The following is a 17,191-nucleotide window of genomic DNA, read 5'->3' as shown; positions in this document are numbered from 1 at the left end:
AATTGATAAAGGAAATCCTTCTGCGACTGTTGCGGCAACAAGCCGAACTGGTGTTCCACCGGCCGAGAAACTGGAAAAATTTTCTGGAGCCAACTTCAAAGGGTGTTTTTCTGGCTTACAGCGCTTGGTATGCAGAAGTTCACCAATGAAGAACCTCCAGTGCCTACTGTGGACATGCCAGGCAATGAGAAATTTATGATTGTTGAGGCATGGAAACAGACAGATTTTCTTTGCAAAGACTATATCCTAAGTGCTTTGGAGGATGACTGTACAATGTCTACAATGCTATGAATACTTCTAAAGAATTATGGGACGCACTTGAGAAGAAGTACAAAACTGAAGATGCATGCTTGAAAAAGTTTGTGGTTGCCAAATTTCTAGACTATAAAATGATAGACAACAAAACTGTTGGAACCCAAGTTCAAGAGTTTCAACTTATTTTTCACAACCTTATTTCTGATGATATGGTCATGAATGAAGCATTTCAAGTGGATGCAATGATTGAAAAATTGCCTCCTTCGTGGAGAGATTTCAAAAACAATCTTAAGCACAAACGCAAAGAAATGAAGTTGGAAGATCTTGTGATTCATCTCAAGATTGAGGAAGACAACAAAACAGCCGAGAAGAACTCTAGTAAAAATTCAACGATTATGGGAGCTAATATCGTTGAGGAGACTGCTCCAAAAAGTAAGAAGAGGAAGAGGTCTTCTGGACAGACTACGGAGCAGAACAAAATAACAATTCAAGGGAAACTGCTACAATTGCGGAAAAGATGGTCACAAAGTCCTTGATTGTCGTCTCCCGAAAAAGGATAATGTAACGACCCGACCGGTCGTTTTGAGAATTTAAGTCCCGTCCGTTGGCCTAAGGCCCTGAGCAGCTTCATATTATGTGTATTGACTTGCGTGCGTGTTTGAATTCGGTTACTGGATATTTCATAGTGATTTGGGACACTTAGTCCCTAAAACGGAAGCTTAAGTCTTAGGATTTCGATCGTAGTCGGCACTATGTGAAGACGACTCCGGAATGGAGTTCCGTCAGTTTCATTAGCTCCGTTGGGTCATTTTGGACTTGGGAGCTTGTCCGGAATGTAAATCTGAGGTCTGTAGCTGATTTAGGCTTGGAATGGCGAAAATCGAATTTTTGGAGATTTGGACCAGAAGTGGCTTTTTGATATCGGGGTCGGAATGCGATTCCGAGAGTTGGAACAACTCCGTTATGTTATTTGGGACTTGCCTGCAAAATGTTTACGTCATTCCGGGTTGATTTGATAGGTTTCGGCACAGGTTTTAGAAGTTGAAAGATTTAAAAATTTATAAGTTCGATTCATGGTGCGATTCGTAGTTTCAACATTGTTTGATGTGATTTGAGACCTCGAGCGGGTCCGTGTTAGGGTATAGAACTTGTTGGTATATTTGGACGGGGTCCCGAGGGCCCCGGGTGTTTTTCGGACGAGTTGCAGCTAATTTTCATAGTTTTGGGGAGGTCTGAGTTCTGGTGTAATCGCAACTGTGGACCTTGGGCGCATGTGCGATGGTCGCAGGTGCGAAGATGGAGGCGCAAGTGCGAGAAGAGCTGGACTTGGCAGTCTCCGCAGGTGCGGAGAATTTGTGCGCATCAGCGGACTCGCACGTGCGGAGATGGAAACGCAGATGCGAGAAGTGAGAGTTGGACTGGGGTCGCAGGTGTGAGGAAGTTCCGCATCTGCGATGCTCGCGGATGCGCAGAAGGCTCGCAGGTGCAGAGGCTGTGGGAGTTAGTGACTTCCGCAGGTGCGACTGGTTAGACCGCAGGTGCGGTAGGCGCAGGTGCGAGAAATGATCGCAGGTGCGAGGATCGCTGGGCAGAAAGGGGTTGGAATCGAGGGTTAGTTCATTTTTACTCCATTTTTTATTTTTAGCTCGAGAGAAGGCGATTCTTTGAGGGATTTTCTGAGGAATCTTGTGGGTAACGATTTGTTACTCAAATTTGGTTTTATTGCATTAATCTATAGTTGTTTATCCATTTAATTCCGGATTTTTGGGGTTGAAATTGGGAAATATTGGAAGAACTTCTTTAATAAAGATTTTGAGTTTTGAAGGGGGATTTGTGGTCGGATTTGAGTAATTCTTATATGGTTGGACTCGTGAGTGAATGAGTGTTCGTATTTTGTGATTTTTATCCGATTCCGAGATATGGGTCCGGGTCGACTTTTTAGGGTGAATTTCGGAATTTTTGTTAGAATATTGATTTCATTGATTAGATGAGTCTATTAATGTTGTATTCATGTTATGCAATTGTGTTTGGCTAGATTTGGGCCATTCAGAGTCTGATAATCGAGGAAAGGGCATTCTTACGGACTGATTGAGCTTGGTTCGAAGTAAGTATCTTGCCTAACCTTGTGTGGGGGACTTCCCCTCAGGATTTGAGTCTTCTATGTTGATTGTAGTCCGTGTACACGAGGTGACGAGTGCGTGCACAGACTTATTTGTGAAAAGTTGGCCTTTTAGGGTTCTTAGGTTCTTGTATTCATTGAATATGCAGTTATTTTTTGTTATGATTATATATCTTAATTACTAGATTCACATCTACCTGCTTAATTAGAATCAATTGCTTCATGATCCACTATTATTGTTACTTGATTCATATGTGCCTTAATTGAAACTGTTATCTTTTTTATAGTCATGCTATCTTTTCATAACTGCTTATCTTTATTTGGAATTTATATTATTTCATCCTATAATTGTTCAGTCTTAATTGAGGTTATGATTATTTTTCCGCTGCTTATCCTTAATTGAATTGTTGAATATCCTTCGTAATTTCCTCAACCTTAAAAGGAAGTTTAGATATCCTATATCTTAGTCGACTTGTTTTATTTGGCATTATTTGATTCGTGTTAGCTTCCTTGTTGTTGAAGTGTACATTGTGGGATCGTTGCTACACATTAGTTTTCCCTTTATTGAGCTGTTCTCTTTACACCTAGCATTCTTTACTGTGGTTATTCCTTGTAAATTGGTTCTACCGTTTCTTTGTAAATTAAAGTTCTTGAGTTGATTTACTTGTCGTACTTTGTATTATTTTCATTGTTGTTGTTGTACTTGTTGTGGTGATGCACGAGGTTTCTACCGTGCGGTTGTTATTATTGTGATGCACGAGGTTTTTGCCGTGCAGTTGTTATTATAGGGTTGCACGAAGTTTCTGCCGTGCTATTGTTACCATTGATATTTGCACATGCGGCGTGACAAGGCGGGATGTGTGTGTGTTATATATATATATATATATATATATATATATATATATGTGTGTGTGTGTGTGTGTGTGTGTGTGTGTGTGTGTGTGTGTGGTCATGTATGTGTGGGTTGTGCATGTGGCGAGACAAGGTGGGAACATTATTATGCACGTGTGGCGAGACAAGACGGGCATTTATATTACTATTGCACACGTGGCAAGTCAAGGTGGGATGTGTCAGGGATTGATTTGTGATGATTTGTTGCCTGGGGGCTTTCTTGTTGTTGATATTTGTGAAGTGGTATACATACCTGTGTGAGCTTTATCGTGTGAAAGCTATGAGAAAATATTCTACGTGCTGTCCGTTCTTTTTCCTTATGCTTATTTGCTGATATGGACTATGGTAGGACACTTGCACAAGCATACACGTAGTTAAGCACTCTTATCGGATAAGAGGTGTTCTTGATATTGTTGAGTATAGATGCTCACCCTTGTTTACTTGCCTTCTATGTGAGAATGGCTCTATTGGCACATGAGTCGTCAGTGCGGTTATGAGGTGTTATGAGGGCACAGGATGCCAAGTGTTAAGGTTCAGGTATTGAGATCCGTGAGTTGTGAATTGTGCGAGGTTCGGTACCTCGCGGAGTTGTTGGCTAAAACCTGATGTAAAAGCTGTTGTAGTTGCTGAGTTATTACTTGTCCTTGTTGTATTTATGATTCCGGATTTAGGTTGGGTTCCATTCATTTTTCTGTGTCATTTTCATGATATTTCGCTGACACTAGTTGTTTCCTTCCTTATTGCCATTACTGTACTGTGAGCCATATTGCATAGTCTTTATATAGATATCATACTTCTGCTACTCATATACTTGTACCTGTTTAGTTTATTAGACCAGTGAGTGTCTTGACTGTTCCTCGTCACTACTCCACCGAGGTTAGTCTTGATACTTACTGGCACCGCTGTGGTGTGCTCATGCTACTCTTCTGTATTTTTTTTTTACAGATCTAGGTAATTGTTCGTTAGCTAGCTGTGTGGACTGTTGTTGCGGAGACTCAAGGTAAACCTGCCGTTGCGTTCGCAGGCTTCGGAGTCACCTTCAACTTTTTGTTTTGCATTGTTTATTCTTATTTCTGGACAGTTGTATTTAGAAGTTTTCTAGCAAACACTCTGTAGAGCTTATGACTTGTACTACCGGTTTTGGAAATTGTAAGAGATTCTATTTAAATAATGTTGTTGTTTTAATTATTGTTAGGCTTACCTAGTCCTTAAGTCTAGGTGCCATCACGATACACAAACGAAGGGGAAATTGGGTCGTGACAAGTTGGTATCAGAGCTATAGGTTCATAGGTGCTACGAGTCATAAGCGAGTTTAGTAGAGTCTTGCGGATCGGTATGGAGATGTTTGTACTTATCTTCAAGAGGCTATAGAACTATTAGGACAATCTCACTTCTTTCATTCCTATCGTGCGAGCTTATTGATCTCGGAGTTTGAACTTTTATCATTCCATTCTCTCACAGATGGTGAGGACACGAGCTACAGTTATAGACGACGCTGCTCCTGGAGCAAGTATAGCTAGAGGCAGAGGCAGAGGCCGACGAGGAGTAAGTGTCGTAGCCAGAGCAACAGTTGAGGAGCCGCCAGTAGTTCCAATTAGGGAGCAGGTACCAGAGGCTCCTGTTATTACCCCCAGACTTCAAGAGACCTTAGCACAGTTCTTGAGCATGTTTGGAACATTGGCTCAGGCGGGGTTGCTTCCGGTTGCACCAGCTACTTCACAGACCGGGGGAGGAACCCAGACTCCCGCTGCCCACACCCCAGAGTAGCGAGTTCATGTTGGTCAGGTTCCAGGTGTCATGGAGACACAATCTGTGGTTCCAGTTCAGCCCTTGGTCAGGGCAGCAGCATCTGAGGAAGAGTAGCTTAGACTTGCAAGGTTCAAGAAATATGACCCTCCTACATTCAGTGGTTTGGATTCAGAGAGTATACATGGTTTTCTGGAGGAGTGTCACCGCATTCTCCGTACTATGGGTATTGTGGAGACGAGCGGGATTGTTTTTACTACGTTCCAGCTCAGGGGAGCGGCTTATCAGTGGTGGCGGGCATATGAGTTGGGTAGCCCAACCGAGTTAGCTTCACTTACATGGGTTCAGTTTTTAGAGATGTTCCTAAGAGAGTTTGTACCTCAGTCCCTTCGAGATGCATGGTGTGCAGAGTTTTAGTAGCTGCGCCAGGTCACTATGTCATTATCAGAGTATGCCGTGAGATTCGGTGATTTGGCCAGGCATGCACCTGCTTTGGTCACCACAGTTAGAGAGCGTGTCCGTAGATTCATTGAGGGACTCAGGCATGATATTCGGTTCAGCATGGCTCGGGAGTTAGAGTCAGATGTTTCATTTCAGCAGGTGGTAGGGATCGCTCGCCGAGTAGAGGGCATGTGGGACCAGGAGAGAGAATACAGGCGAGGCCATGAGAGAGAGTACATGCAAGATCAGGAGAGAGAAGACAAGGAGGTGAGGAGGCCTCGTAGACCGGAGAGATCTATTGATCCTAATTTTGGAGGCAGGGTACGACATGGTAGAGGTTTTGTGGGTCAGCCAGTCCAGTTTGCAGTTCAGGCTTCACACAGTGTTTCAGGTGCTCATGGGTCTCACAGTACCCATACCGCACAGTTCTCCCAGCCACGTCAATAGAGAGGTTGCTTCGAGTGTGGAGATACCAGCCACAGGGTGAGAGATTGTCCTAGACTCCGGACAAGTGTGTCACAGCGGAGTATTCAGGCGAGTAGAGGGTGCCCAAAAAGGGAAGGCCCGACCCGTTGATGCGTTTCATATAGTTGTCTTGAGGCCACTGCGCCAGATGATGTCATACAAGTATGCTTTTGATTTGTTACAGAGGGGCACCATTCGTATTTTGATTCGGTTCTGCTTATCGGGGCGGGTTACTCTATTTGTTATCCCACCTATGGGTGAGTTCATGACTTAGTATTATGTTTAGATGTTTACCCCTGTTGGGAGACTCTATGAGTGGTAGCCTGTGTCTATCATTTGTTTCTATTCATTTTTGAAAGTTACGAGACTATAAGTGAATTCACGTTGTCCATTATGGCAGGTTTGATGTGATTCTTGAGTAAATTGGTTATAATTTGTGATTTGATACTCTACCGGGGTGAGAGTTTAGCAAGTGTTGAGATTTTGTTGGCAGAATTGAGTTAGTGGAAGATTTCCATTGGTATGATGTGTATTCGACTTGTGATTCAGAGTTGAGGGCGAGACCCTCGCGACTCCATGTGATTTGATATGTTTGAGCCGGGCTGCGTGTCGCGGTGGAGGGTGATACCAGGATGAGATCCTTATGATTTGTTCAAGTACTTTTATTTTTCCTTTTGAATTGATTCATATTAGGGTATTGTTAGAGAGTTGTGCCTGTCGGGCCTGTTTGATATTTATCTTATGTGTTTCTCTTTACATATTTAGTTAATTTCGTTATGTGCTTCTTGAGTTTTGGCTTGCGAGGTGTGTGCCCGGTGGTGTCAGTTGTGACTTGTTGATTCGGGTGTATAGTTATGAGGTCTTCATGTTTCTTGCATTATTATCAGCGTTGTGGAGGTTTGAAACGGGTTGATAACGGATATGGGTCTAAATTTCGGTGCTGGTTGTGATTTCGGGCAGCTAATGTGATAAAAAATGTTATTATAGGCCTATATGTTGTGTGGTCATACCTTGTGGATGTAGGCATGAGTTGTTACAGCTAGTTGAGACTGATACCGATTATGGATTTAGAATCGGGTCTTTTGAAGATAAATGGAAGGTGAGAATTTTGACTCTAAGGATCATCGGTGTTGATAGAAAGGATAAATTACAGTTGGGATGGTGTCGTCAGGCATATGTGGATTGGGGTGACGTAGGGTCCCCCAGTGTTGATGCAAGTGGGTAGGGTGATTGCCTATGCGTCTAGACCGTTAAAGGTATATGAGAAGAATTATCCGGTCCACGACCTTGAGTTAGCAGCTATTGTTCATGCCTTAAAGATTTGGCGGCATTATTTGTATGGCGTCCATTGTGAGGTTTATACCAATCACCGGAGTCTACAACATCTGTTTAAATAGAAGGATCTTAATTTACGGTAGTGGACATGGTTGGAGTTGCCTAAGGATTATGATATCACCATTCTCTATCATCCCTGGAAGGCTAATGTGTTGGTCGATGCCTTGAGTAGTAAGGCGGAGAGTTTGGGCAGCTTAGCATACTTACCGGCAGCGGAAAGGCCTTTAGCCTTGGATGTTCAGGCCTTGGCAAACCAGTTTGTTAGATTGGATGTTTCTGAGCCGAGCTAAGTGTTGGCTTGTGTGGTTTCTCAGTCTTCTCTTTATGATCGTATCAGGGAGCGTCAGTATGATGACCCACATCTGCTTGTCCTTAAAGACACGGTTCAGCACAGTGATGCCAAGGAAGTCACTGTTGGAGATGACGTTGTATTACGGATGCAGGGTAGACTATGTGTGCCTAATGTAAATGGTTTTCGTGAGTTGATTCTCCAAGAGGCTCATAGTTCGCGGTGTTCCATTCATCCAGGTGCCTCGAAGATGTATCAGGATTTGAGGCAGCACTATTGGTGGAGGCGGATCAAGAAATACATAGTGGAATATGTATCTCGTTGCCTAAATTGTCAGCAGGTGAAGTATGAGCATCAACGACCGGGAGGATTGCTTCAGAAGATGGAGATTCTAGAGTGGAAATGGGAGCGGATCACTATGGATTTTGTTGTTAGGCTCCCACGGACTCAGAGGAAGTTCGATGCGGTTTGGGTGATTGTGGATAGATTGACCAAGTCAGCTCATTTCATTCATGTGGTTACTATTTACTCTTCGGAGCAGCTTGCTCAGGTTTACATCCTCGAGATTGTCAGGCTTCATTGCGTACCGGTATTTATCATCTCTGACCGGGGTGCGCAGTTTACATCACGGTTCTAGAAAGCCGTACAACGTGAATTGGTACTTGCGTGGGGTTGAGTACAATATTTCACCCTCAGATGGATGGACAGTCTAAGCGCACTATTCAGATATTGGAGGATATGCTTCGTGCGTATGTGATTGATTTTGGGGGTGCTTGGGATCAGTACTTACCACTTGCGGAGTTTGCCTACAACAACAGTTATCAGTCAAGCATTCAGATGTCGCCGTATGAGTCTTTGTATGGTAGACGGTGCCGATCTCCAGTGGGTTGGTTCAAGACGTGTGAAGCTAGGCTATTAGGTACGTACTTGGTTCAAGATGCTTTGGAAAAGGTTAAATTGATTCAGGATTGACGTCATACAGACCAATCTAGACAAAAGAGTTATGCAGACCGGAAGGTTTGTGATGTTGCATTCATGGTTGGTGAGCGGGTCTTGCTCCGGGTTTTACCTATGAAGGGTGTTATGAGATTTGGGAAGAAGGGCAAGTTGAGCCCTAGGTATATCGGGCCTTTTGAGATCCTTGAGAGAGTTGGGGAGGTGGCTTACAGACTTGCATTACCACCTAATCTCACTGCAGTTCATCCAGTGTTCCATGTTTCCATGCTCCGAAAGTATCACGGCGATCCGTCTCATGTGTTAGACTTTAGCTCAGTCCAATTGGACAAGGATCTATCTTATGATGAGGAACCAGTGGCTATTTTGGACAGACAGGTTGGAAAGTTGAGATCGAAGAGCATTGCTTTAGTAAAAGTATAGTGGAGGGGTCATCCGGCCGAGGAGGCGACTTGGGAGACCGAGCATGATATGCGCATCCGTTATCCTCATTTTTTCATCACTCCTGGTATAATTCTAAACCCGTTCGAGGATGAACGTTTGTTTAAGAGGGGGAGAATGTAACTACCCGGCCGGTCATTTTCAGTATTACAACCCCGTTCCCTCATTTACTGCTCTATTTATGCTTTACAGTTGTTATATGACTCGCCGGGGTGATTGGTTCGGGTCCGGTGAGGTTTTGGAATAAATTGAAACACTTAGTTCCAAGGTTTAAAGTTAAAGTTGAAATAGTGACCGAATATCGACTTATGTGTCGAGTTATCAGTCCGAACGCACTATTAAGATATTGGAGGATATGCTTCGTGGGTGTGTGATAGATTTTGGGGGTGCTTGGGATCAGTTCTTGCCACTTGAGGAGTTTGCTTACAATAACAGTTATCAGTCGAGCATTCAGATGGCGCCATATGAGACCTTATATGGTAGGCGGTGCCGGTCTCCAGTGGGTTGGTTTGAGCCGGGCGGGGCTAGACTATTGGGTACAAACCTAGTTCAGGATGCTTTGGAAAAGGTTAAGTTGATTCAGGATCGACTTCGTACAGCCCAATCTAGACAGAAGAGTTATGCGGATCGGAAGGTTCGTGATGTTTCATTCATGGTTGGTGAGCGGGTCTTGCTCCGGATTTCGCCTATAAAGGGTGTTATGAGGCTCGGAAAGAAGGGCAAGTTGAGCCCGAGGTATATCGGACCTTTTGAGATACTCGAAAGGATTGGAGAGGTAGCCTACAGACTTGTACTACCACCTAATCTCACTGCAGTTCATCCAGTGTTCCATTTTTTCAAGCTCCGGAAGTATCACGACGATCCATCTCATGTGTTAGACTTCATCTCAGTCCAATTAGACAAGGATCTATCTTATGTTGAGGAACCAATAGATATTTTGGACAGACGGGTTAGAAAGTTGAGATCGAAGAGTATTGCTTCAGTAAAAGTACAGTGGAGAGGTCATCTGGTCGAGGAGGCGACCTGGGAGACCGAGCATGATATGCGCAGTTGTTATCCTCATCTTATCACCAATCCAGGTATAATTCTAAACTCGTTCGAGGACGGACGTTTGTTTAAGAGTGGGAGGATGTAACGACCTGGCCAGTCGTTTTAAAAGTTATAGCCACATTCCCCTATTTGCTGCTCATTATGTACTTTATAACAGTTATGTGACTTGCCAGGGTAGTCGGTTAGGGTCCGAGAGATTTCTGAATGAAATGAGTCACTTAGTCTCCATGTTGAAAGCTTAAGTTGAAAAGATTGACTGGATGTTGACTTATGTGAAAATGACCCCGGAATAGACTTGTGTGCAAAATTTGAGGTCAATCGGACTTGATTTGATAGGTTTCCGCATAGAATGTAGAAATTGAAATTTTTTAAGATTCATTAAGCTTGAATTGGAGCATGATTCGTGGTTTTAGCGTTGTTTGATGTGATTTGAGGTTTCGACTAAGTTCTTATGATGTTTTAGGACTTCTTGGTATATTTGGTTGAGGTCCCTGAGGCCTCGAGTGAGTTCCGGATGGTTAAACTGACCAAATTTGGACTTGGAGCAGTTATGGAATTTTTTCCAGTTCTGGTGCAACCGCACCTGCGATTGAAATGGTCATAGGTGAGCGACCGCAAAAGCGACAAAATGGTCGCAGATGCGGCCTGGACTAGGAAGGGTAGTGGCCGGAGATGCGCACTCCTTACCGCAGAAGAGGAGTCGCACCTGCGGCTTCGCGATCGCAAAAGCGGAAAAGGGAAGGGCCAAGCCTTATCGTAGAAGCGGACTGTTGTCCACAGAAGCGCCTCAGACCGTAGAAGAGTGAAGTCCCTTGCATATGCGAGACCGCAGATGCGGCTAAGTGCATCGCAGATGCGAAAAATGCCTGGACAGAATATAAACGAAGGGTCCGAGAGTTTTTCTCATTTTTGGACTTTCAAGCACGGTTTTGGGGCGATTTTCAGAGAGAATTCATGAGAAAACTTGAGGTAAGTCACTTGTGATCAGTGTTAGTCAATAATTATCATTGAGTATTTCGACTAGATTACATGTTTTTGAGGTGAAATTAGAGGATTTGGACCTATGGATTTCAAAATAAGAATTTGAGATTTGGAGGTCGAGTTGATGTTGGAATTTGATAAAATTGGTATGGTTGGACTCGTGATTGAATGGACGTTCATATTTTGTAACTTTTTTCTGGTTCCGAGAGAAAGGCCCCACGGGCGATTTTTGAGTCAAATTTCGGATTTTTGTTGAAAAATCTGTATTTTCATATAAAATTAATTCCTATGATTTGTATTGACTGAATCGAATTAATTATGACTAGATTCGAGCCAATCGGAGTCGGATAATCGAGGGAAAGGCATACTACTTGATTGATTGAGCGAAATTTGAGGTAAGTGACTTGTCTAACCTTGTGTGGGGGAAATCCCCTTAGGATTTGGTACTGTTGTAACAGTTTGTGATATGTAAGCGTCGTGTACGCGAGGTGACAAGTGCGTACACAGGCTGATTATGAAAAATTCGGTTCTTGGTAATTTGTCATCTTTTAAAATACATTAACGGAGTTGTTTTCTTTTAAAATGCATTAACTGAGTTGCCTCAACATATGTAGTGATCATGTTTAGCCTAGTATCGCATGCCTACATGCCTTAATTCTTACTTGCAATTTGTGCAACATGCTTAGATGAATTACCTGATTTACTTGATTTGAATTAAATCTTTAACTGCAAGATTTTTGCTGAAAATTCGTGTTTCCTTTTCGATTATCTGCTGCATATTTACTTTGGGACTACGAGGCGATTCCTCGAGAGATCCCCCTCTACTACATATTTACTTTGGGACTACGAGACATTTACTCGAGATATCCCCCTGTACTGCATATTTACTTTGGGACTACAAGACGGTTACTCGGGAGATCCCCCTATACTGCATCTTTTCATTTGGGACTACGAGGCGGTACCTCGGGAGTGCCCCTGTTGTGTACCTCTATTTGTTGTGCTGATATTTTCTGAAACTTCTTATTGTTTAAATTCTCAGTCATTTCAAAATATTATTATATCTTCTGCCTTACTTTTCTTTTAAACCAGTAGGGTCCTGACCTGACCTCATCACTACTCTACCGAGGTTAGGCTTGGCACTTACTAGTACTGTTGTGGCGTACTCATACTACACTCTGCACCACTTTTTATGGAGATCCAGGTTCTTTCCACCAGCCCAGGTACCAGTGAGTTGGACTGCTCGTGGAGACTTTAGGTATATTTGCTAGTGCTCGCAGACCTCAAAGCCCCCCTATATTCTTACTATGTTGTTTTTCTTATTTTTCTTTAGACTGTGATGTATAGACACACTTAATAATTGCTCTTAGAAACTTTGTGATTTATTTCTACCGGGTTTTGAGAGATGTATTGATTTGAAATCGTAGTTTGAATTATATCACATGTTTAGATTTGAGCTTCAATTTTATTATTCAGTTATTTCTCAAATTGTTAGGTTTACCTAGTCTTAGAGACTAGGTGCCATGGAGGGGAAAATGGGTTCGTGACACAGTACGATGCAATTTACCAGGGTTATCTTTCTTTTCCTCATTAGTTTTTTTCCGAATTGGTTTAGTAGACTAAAAATCGTGATAGAAAAGAAAAAGATTCACGCTCAAGAAAAAAATATAATTCTGTGAGCAAATATAATAGTTGCTTCTAATTAACTAAACAATAGCCTTTAACTAATGTTTGTTTCTGAAATCTTATATGCAATTTACAGTAACAAGAAGTATTTAACTGTATCATTGTGCAATTTAAAAGAGAGAAAGAGGCAAACCTACAAAATAAAATTATTTATAAATTCATGGTAACTTCCCAAGAGAATTAGCGTTCACGGAAGAAAAGCAAGTTAAGTGCAAAGATGTAGGAACTAACTAGAATACCACCAAAGCTGCTATGGTATCTTTAATTGAAATTTTTATTTTTGTCTTTCTTCTTTCAAGTTACAGTGCTTTCCTTTCTTCTTAAAGTTTCGCCTGAAAAAATCTCATTACTCCCGATGTGGTGAGTACGAGAGAGAAACAGGAAGGGTCCATCTTCAAGTTCAAAGCAAGATGCACTAGAAATATCATATTCAAAAGTGAGACTTTTGGGTTTATCAGTTCTGGAAATAAATTCGTTTATCTCCCCTTTACTTATTTATATATTAAGGATTTTAATTTAATTTTCTTTGCAGACACTAAGGGGACTTGCTCAAAATAGAGAAGTAACACGGAAAGATAGGCTTGGCAAAAAGGTACTTTTCATTCTCTTATATAGGGTTGAATCTTTCTTTATTTTCTTCTTCTTTTGTTTGTTTTATGTATTCAGTGTTCTTTGTATATATTGTATCTACTGGTAGATTTTTTACCATAACTCATTCTTTTTTTATTGTCAAGTGCTTTTATTATTTTCATTTGATGAAACTTTTCTACATGATTGCATTCACTTGCTTCATTTTGATCTTCACATTCAATCTGTCCAGCAATTCGAGATGAGTGGGCATAGAGATACCTGGAATATATCCTTGAACTTTGGAAAACCAGATTATTTGATAAATGAATAAAAACCTTTTGCAACTTAATAGATGAGGATATCTTGTATAGCTACATGTGCAATGAGTCGCAATATAATCTGGCTTTATTGTAGATTATTGCTGTTTGATATCTACCTGTTCAGCACGAGCGTATGTGCGTCATTTTAGAGAAACTTTGAGGCTAGCGAGGTATGTAAATTTTGATATATGACATATTTTTTCCTGGGATTTGAACTTGGTATATATAATTTTAGACATATAGTTCATTTTCCCTAGGTGTGAGCTCATATCTTTGCATGACACTATTGCAGGCTCATCTGGTGGTATCTGCTATTGCTAAGTGTATAGAGGAATAACTCAAATTCTTTCTTATGAGACGGTTCATATGTATGGACATTCAAGCACTTGAGAAAACTGCCTCCATCTTTTGAGATTATGTTAAAGACCTGATTTTTTTTTTTTATTCTTTTCTTTCTGCAATCGGATAAAGCTGTAATTTTCTATGAGAAATATCTTCTAGGTGTTTTGACATTTTTGTGGCAATCCTGTAGTTGTACGAGTAATAAAAAACTATGTCAGCCAAACGCCCGTGCATAGCGGGCATTGGCCATCTAGTAAACATATAATCAGAGGGTACTCTTGTTATTTTAACGTTTAGCTTTTAATTTTCTGTACAAATAGGACACTCAAGGCAACATGTGTTGAACCCAGATGATAACTAATGCATATCCCTATTAACTTTGACGATGAGAAGAGAGTAACCGCTTGAGTTTGTATCCGAGGGGTGGTTTGGTAGGAGGTATTAGAAAAAATAATTTAAGTATTAGCTCTATGCATTATTAATACTTTGTTTGGTATATGGTTTGATTGTACATCATACTTGGTATTATCCTATGTATAAGTAATGCATAGAAAACCATGGCATTAGAAATACCAAGGCTACTAATGCATGCATTAGGTTAGTTAAAGATAAAATTATCCTTAAAATCCCTTAAAGCTTGAGAACATGGAGGGCATTTTTGTAAATAACTATTTTTCTTAAAAATTATACAATGCATTATAATTTTAATACACTACACCAAACAGTAGATAATAAATAATATTTGCATTACTAACCCATGCATTACTGATCCATGAATTACCAATACACCTTATTCCACACTATTCTTATACACCCTACCAAACGACCCCTTAATTGTCTTCTTTTCTTTTCGCATTTTATTTTTGTTCCCCTTTCCCATTTACCTTCGTTTCCTTATTTCAACTCTGAACTTCTTATTATCTCTTATGAGCATTTTGTTAGCGCTTTTTCCTGGCAATTTATTTTGTAATTTGGGCCCTTTTTTGCTTTGATTCTCTGACTGTGTTTTCTGTTAGGTTTTAATTTTAATGATGATTAATAACAAAAAGCCTTGACTAATGTACATCTACTATGTGTGCAGATTCATTAATCAAATCCAAGGAGGCATAAGAGAAATAAGAAGCAACAACTCTAAAGAAGACATGGAAGGAAAGAAAATCAATTCAAGCATATCAAAGAGCCAACGGCTATGATATTCAAATTTGTCCATCAAAGGAATACAAGGAAGGAAAGGAAATCAATCATACAAGGAAGAAAATAAAAGTAATCAAACAAGCAAGTTATTCTCAAGCAAACAAAGAAGAAAAGGAAACCAGTCAAGTAAGAGAAATTAGCGGAAGAATCAAGAGCAAATGATTGGAAAGATGAAGGAGCCAAACTACATATTTAGAATGAATCTAGTTGTACTTCACACGCTGGATTCATGAGGCTACCCTTGGGTCCTACTCTTAAAAGATTCTGCCTCAAAAGGAAAAGTCGCACTATCGATAATTTTCCACAATCTCAGAAAGAGGAATCAGGAACTCAACCGAGCACTATTAAAGAAGATGAGGAAGGACAAGAAAGTTCACGCAACTTAATACATACTTCTATATCTTTCTAGTTCTTAGTACAAATATTGTATTCTTGAGTTTACTAGTGTCGCAAAAAATAGGAAGAGTAAGAAGACAAAATAAGAGTTGTGTCACACAGAGATAAATATTTTTGCTAAATATCATTAGTGGTGAACGAACAAAAATCACACTGTTATAACGACTCAACATTGAAGATCTAAGAGAACCCTTGTGACCCAAAATAACTTGATCTAGGCACCACACCGGTACTGAACCAGTATAAAACTCCTGAGTCTTTACAATTTTTATTTCTGCATAATTTACTTCTGCTGAAATCAAACCTGTTGGAAAAGATTAGTCGACTATTTCTCTCTCTAGTCAACAAAGCTTTTAAATTGAAACACAATTCACACCTCCCCTGTTGTGTTTCAATTGGTATCAGAGCGGAGACTCACAATATTGCCTAACAGCAAGTGATAAAAAGATCATGAGATCAAACACAGTTGTTGGAGCACTATTCCAAGAAGGAACCTCTCAAGTAAGACCACCCTACTTCAACAGTCAGCACTTTTCACACTGGAAAGTGCGAATGGAAACCTACACTATGTCATACGATATTAAAGTATGTCATGTGATCAAAAAGAAAAATCTTCCAATTCCACCAAGGAAGGACAAAGACGGTGAAATCATAGTATCATCTGACCCTATCGAGTTAGATGATTATACTAAAGAACAAGCAGCTGCTATTCAAGTGAATGCTAAGGCAAAGAATCTCATGTACAATACCATAAGCGGAGAAGAGTATGAAAAGATATCAAGATGTAAAACTGTGAAAGAAATATGGGACTTGTCCCAAGGGCTCTTCGTAGGCCCTATATCACTTCAAATACAACTCTTAAACTTGTTATTATGTTCATGGAATATCTTTCATATTATTAATTAACACTCGCATATAAATAAATACAATTAGCACACAACGTACCTCTTAATGGCCTTATAACATTTCAAAACTTTTTTTGGGGCGCTACAGTTTTCCTTTTCGATTCTTCTTGCGGTGTTCTTGCAAAAATAAATTACTTGTTTTTAGGTACCCAAGTCTGCTTGGGTCCTGGATGGTTAGTATTCTGATTGTTAGCATGATTTGAGGCCTTGGATCGCCAAACCCACCTTCTATTATTCTTAAACATGCAATGGTTAGATGTATGACCATGTTTTCCACAATAAAAATAAGATGGATCATTAAAACTTTCAGAGGTTTTTTCTCTGCCATTTCTGAACCTGCAATGGTTAGATTTGTGACCATATTTGCCACAATGAATGTATGCAGAATCATTTCTTGTCCTAGATGAGTTTTTTCAATAAGTCGGATTGATTTGATGGAACTATGACTGGTGGATTTTTTCAATCCATTCAGTTAAAGTTTATGAACTTCTTCTTGAAGCATGTCTCTTTCAATTTCACATACTTCTAGTTTCAGTGCCTAGTCTTTTTTTTCCCCTCTTTGAATCTTTCGATGTCTGTAAGAGAAATATCAATAAATTCTTGAAGTTCATTACATTTAGGACACATAGTTAAACGTACCTCACTTGTTCCTTTATCTGCCATGAGGCCAAGCTCACCTGAATTTTCATCACTATCTTCTTTAATGGCCATAAAACATATGTTGGCAATTTTCTCATGATCAGATTCTTCTTCATCACTCCATGCTCCAAATGACTTCTTCTTTTAAAATTTTTTACTGAGTTTCGTTTTCAGT

The sequence above is a fragment of the Nicotiana tabacum genome, chromosome 4 (assembly GCF_000715075.1).
Source record: "Nicotiana tabacum cultivar K326 chromosome 4, ASM71507v2, whole genome shotgun sequence".
NCBI lineage: Eukaryota > Viridiplantae > Streptophyta > Magnoliopsida > Solanales > Solanaceae > Nicotiana > Nicotiana tabacum.
Note: the sequence above shows the minus strand (reverse complement) of the source record.